This window comes from Marmota monax, unplaced genomic scaffold (genome assembly GCF_021218885.2).
Source record: "Marmota monax isolate L192 unplaced genomic scaffold, Marmota_monax_Labrador192_F-V1.1 WCK01_AAM20220418_F8-fsc00006, whole genome shotgun sequence".
Classification (NCBI taxonomy): domain Eukaryota; kingdom Metazoa; phylum Chordata; class Mammalia; order Rodentia; family Sciuridae; genus Marmota; species Marmota monax.
In genome coordinates this window covers 22,753,791-22,759,601 of record NW_026693712.1, presented here as the reverse complement: position 1 = coordinate 22,759,601, position 5,811 = coordinate 22,753,791, and positions in this window count along the sequence as shown.

The following is a 5,811-nucleotide window of genomic DNA, read 5'->3' as shown; positions in this document are numbered from 1 at the left end:
AAGCCCAAGAGGGCAAGATAACACAGTGAAGACTCTTCTTGGGTCACATCCATTAATATCCATTTGCCAAAGAATGAGACCTGACCTAGCACCAAATCAAAGGGTGCCCATAAATCATGAGGCCACAATAAGGGTGCCAAGGTAAAATATAATGCTACTCTAGAGAGGTATAAAATTCAGTTCAGTAATTTAGCTCACTAAAATCTACTTAACATAAACTATTATAGTCTTATGAAGTTGAAAGAGATTAAACTTGCCAATGGAAAACAAATGGATACCCAATTCACAACATAAAATATTCTTGCTTTCATTCATTTATTATATGAGTGTGCCACTAAGAATTTAAATATTGAATGTGTTTTTTCCTTAACTTTCCTAACAGTGTAATCAGAGTCAAATTTACTATAATGGATTGTTACATCATATTATTTACACACACACACACACACACACACACACACCACCAGCAATATTATTTAAAAATATTTTCTAATTATCCAATTTTAACTTATTTTAGAAATAAAGTATTTTGAGTATTATTAAATTCCATCTTTAAAAAATAATGTACTTCTGTATACGGGGTAAAAATGGGAGTTCATAACCTACTTGAATCAAAGTGCGAAATATGATATATCAAGAACTATGTAATGTTTTGAACAACCAACAATAAAAAATTTAAAAAAATAAAATAAAATAAAAAATAAAAAATAATGTACTGTGGCATCACAATACCTAAAACTATGACTAGTGCATAAATAGTAGCTGCCTAATGAACGTTGCTGTGTGAACTCCTGAGTAAAAATGTAGGTGATTTTTACTTTGTCCAGTGAGCTGAATTCATTCAGTGTCAGAATTTGGTAAAATGTTAATGTAGATGAGTGCCCTACTTTTCTGGACTTTTGTCAGGACCATGACACTGTGTGCTAACTCTTGAAATTGATAAAATAATCTGCTATTCTTTATTTGTATTTTAACTTGAGTCTGACTGGACTTGGCTAATTTGAATGATGAATAGACTTTCTAAAATATTTATTAGATATTTTAGGATTATAGGATTTCTATTTGCCTTGTTTTTGTGGCTATAATAAAATATCTGAGGATAGGAACTTTATAAAGAATATATCTGAGTCTGGGTACTTTATAAAGAATTTTGGAGACTGAAAGTCAATGATTAGGCAGCCCCATCTGTTTGGCCTTTGATAAGGTCCCCCTTGACTACACCACACCAAGACAAAGGGCATCAGGGTAGGAATGCACATGAGAGGGGAGATCACATGGAGAACCAAGAAGCAAGAGGAATTCAGAGGCCAGGGATCCAGTGGCCTCTGAATAACAAATCACTTACAGGATTTAACTGGGTTTTTTCAGATGGTAGCATCTTCAGTGATTTAAGCGCTTTCAACTATGCCCCATCTCTTAAGAGTTTCCTGCTTCTCGCTTCTCATCACTGCTAATTTGAGGAATAACTTTCTAGCACATGAACCTTTGAGGAACACACTCAAATCAAATCTAAATTATAGCATGCTATCATGACTATTTTCAAAGAAAATTAATTCATGAAATTTATTTACTAAAGAGAAAAGTAAAAAACTTCATCTATATTATTCTGTTAATAGTTAAGTAGATTTTTTTTCCTAACTATAAATTTTGATGCCTACAAATATCCTCTATTCATTGATTTTACATAATGGTTTAATATTGTGGTGCTTTTAGAATATGAACACAAATGGTTTGGTAATATTCCCTTCAAAAGACGGAGCCGTATCCTTGTCCCCTTGCTATAGGTTTGAATTTAGTGACTCTTCCAAGGAATAGAATAATACAGAGGATATGGTGCTTCTCTCTTGTTCTTTCTGGGAATCACTTATTCTGGAAGAAGCCCCTCATGTGTCACAAGGACTTTCAGGATGCTCTGCAAAGAGCTTCATGTGATAAAAAATTGAAACCTCCTAACAATCAGCTAGAAATGGAGGTATTCTTTCCACAACTGTCTGAGTGAGGTGTCTTGGAAAGGGATCCTCCAGCCCCAATCAAAACCAGCTAAGATTAATAACTCTACCCAGAGTTAGTCTTAACTGCAACCTCATAAAAGATCTGAGTCAGAACCACCCAGCTAAGTCACTCTCAAATTCTTAATTTAGGGGCTGGGGATGTGGCTCAAGCGGTAGCGTGCTTGCCTGGCATGCTTGCAGCCCGGGTTTGATCCTCAGCACCACATACAAACAAAGATGTTGTGCCTGCCGAAAACTGAAAAAAATAAATATTAAAAAAAAAATCTCTCTCTCTCTTAAAAAAAAATCTTAATTTAGAGAAACTATGAGATAACAAATGCTTTTGGCTGCTCAATTTGTTATGTGAGTTATTTGTTATGCTGCAACAGACAGCCAATACAAATAATTACACTGTTATTCTCAAATAATGTATGTGACCATTTTTAAAATGCATATTTTAATTCCTGTATTATGAGTCTCTCAAATGAGTTTGAAGCTATAAACCTTGGATAATTATTATTTCAGCATTATTGTTTAAAAATATTTTGAAGAAATAGAGGATGACAGAACTTTGATAGTGTTCTAGAGGTTGCTGATTAAAAGGTACAGAGTTAGTAATTCAATAAAGTAATCTTTATTGCTCTGATTATAATCGAATCTGCTCTATTAATTTCTTTTTTACTAAAATAATTATTATTCTTAGGAAAAATTCTAAGGGTTTTTTTTTTGAGCAATTAGAAAATGCAAGCAAAAAGATAAAACCATGTTAACCCACACTCAGACACAATATAATCTTGTCATTTTGTACATATAATTCTATTGGGTGTATCTTTATAAATGTTATTAAAATGTGAGATCATACTATAAATATTTTCATTTTAACACAAACTTTTTCATGTCACTGAACATTCATCCCTAATGCAGTCTTTAAAAAAACACCATGATTCCAAGCTCACATTGCCTTAACCATTCTAGATCAAGTTAATACTATCTTTAGCCTTAGCAGCTTACAGTAGCCTACTAAGTACAGAGGATTTCACCCTTGCGCCATACAGAAACCAGGTTGATCCTTCTAATATATCAATAAAGTCATATCACTTCTTACTCTAAGAAAAACCTAAAATGTATTCCCTCACTATCCATCTTGCACTGTGAGATCTGGCTTCTAGCTTCGTCTTGACTCTCATTTCCTATAGGTTTCACTAGCTATGTAGCCTGTTGTCAGGGTCATATGCTTAGCGCTACTGGAAAATATTTCTCCCAGATATTCATTTACACATGTTCTTTGTCCTTTTTTCACTTTACTCAGATAATGGCTCATGCCTGTAATCTCATCCGTTGGGGAGGCTGAGGAAGGAGAATCACAATTTTAAAGCTAGCCTCAGGCAACTTAGTAAGACCCTATCTCAAAATAAAAATTTAAAAAGCCTGGGGATGTTGCTCAGTGGTTAAAACCCCCTCTGTGTTTAATCCCTGGTACCAAAAAAAAAAAAAAAAAAAGGTTATTTCTCATTCTAGAAATGCCACTCTCAAAAAAATGACCTTTGTTACTACTCAGTTTTCAAAAATATAATTGTTATTATCTAACAATGTTTTATCTATATTTGCTTCATCATTTAACACAATATATTTCTAACCTGGTATTTGTCTCCCTGAACTGTTACTTCTAACAATGCAGGGACTTTGGCTTATTTACCACTTTATCACTCTTGCTTAAAATAATACCTGGTGCAAGACAGGTACTCAATAAACATATCTTAATTAAAAGGGCATATGGATATATCATTTAATAATATATATTAATAATTACTGTCTATTTAGATTGCTATAATTTTTTTCCTATTTTGAGCAAGTACACCACAAATTTTGTATTATACATATCATAAACAAGATTATTTGTTCCTAAGATTTAGGAGTCAAAAGATAAAATTTGTTTTGTTTTGTTTTTGATATGATTTGCCAAACTGCTCTCCATCAATAACTTGTTGCATTTATATTTCTCCTCAAACCAACTAGACACTTTCTTCTTAACTGGTACCCAATAATGCACATTTCCCCTTTTAAAGATTACCCATTGAAATAGGTGAAAGACAATTGCTATTTAAATTTCTTTTTTAATTAATGAATGCCATTTTATTAATTTTCATATGAATATTATCCACTTACAATTATTATTCTTTAAAAATCTGTCTGTTCATATTCTTTGCCTAGATTTCTATTTACTTTACTGCTTTACTGGCTTACTTTACTGGCTTACTGATTTACTTTATTCACTGGTAAACACTCTACACTAAAAATAAGGACCTATTGTCTAAACCATGATTTGCCTTTCCATTTGGATAACTGTTTTCCTTTTTTCATTTGCTGAACAGACATTTAAATTTTATACAAATTAATTATACTCGTCCTCTGATTCCTTAAATGGTTTTTAACTTTGCTGTTAGTCTTTCAAAGTTTCCAGTCCACTCTAAAAATATTCACCTGCTATTTTCTTTCAGTATTTAATTTTTAAAAAAACAAAGAAAAAATACACCATTACAGAATGGAATTTGAGAGTGGGAACTTTTACTGCTTTTTAAAATTTTCTTCCTTAACTGTCTACCCAGAAGTTCTTCTTTTAATACTTCATCCTTTCTCTACTGATGCTGATGGGGATGTGAAATTGTGAGCCGGCACCTTTTCATATTAAAAATACAAACACACATGCACACACGCAGAGCTTCCATACTTCTGCTTTTCCTTTAACAAAACAGTAAATTTAGGACCCGAGACAATCCCATCCTTGAGCCAATCACCCCTAAGGAGCAGAGAAATACTTTTTATTGACATGTCTAGTAACTAATTTGATATTCCTTGTCCAGTTATTTGGTATTAGTACTGGAGTAATACTGGATACAATTAAGATAATCAACCCAACCTGGCCACCACAACAATTCACTCAAAACGAAGTTGATCATCACTTTAATAAAGATTGAGAACAGTACGTCAGGGTTCTCTTCTGAAAGCCCTCGGAATTCTAAGCGTCCGGTGGGAAAGAAGAGACACAGGAAGAACCCATGCAAGACTCGATCAGATCTAGGGAGAAACACTCTGCCCCAAGAGCCTATGGAGCTCATGAAAACAGGTAGTACGGGACTCCACACAAGTCTTCCTCTTTCAGCTAGGGGTGGTCCCGATTTTGAATGATAATAGCTGGGATTTAAATACCCTGGGTGATTTAGATGCACAAGTAAAATAAACAGGAAAACTGTTTACAGTCGCTCTGCAGCCTTAGAAAATAAAATACTTAATTCCTAAGTTCCGGAGGGCGGTTTGTTTTAGTGTGTGAGGGGGAGGGAGGTTCTCGATTTTCACTTGAACTTTCCTAACGCTCGTTCTGGTGGTCCAAAGCGACATTGTTTCACTGGGGGAACCCAAATCTTTCAACTGATTTTTCCCCAAAGCCAAAAAAGCGGTAGACAAAGCTAGTAGGAACGTACTAACAGCTTTATCTTATACCAGCCCCCTGGGGACTGGCGAGGTACCAGAAGTGTGAGAAAAGACATCCCGGGGATAGGTGCTTGCGAGACATTTCTGGCCAACAGCTAAGCGGCTTAGCTGTAGGGGAGCGCAGTCTTCCCCCTCGAAGAAACATCTTTGACTTCCTCCCATCCAGGCCGCATCTTTTTGATACGGTCTTTAACTCCACTTGCAACCTCCTGCCAATAGAAGACAACTTCGAGGATCGGCTCGAGGTTGCTTCCGTGTTTCCCTAGCAACCGTGCTATAAAGATGGCAGGAAGAGCTATGATCACGTGCTCCAGGAACTTCCGTGTTCCCG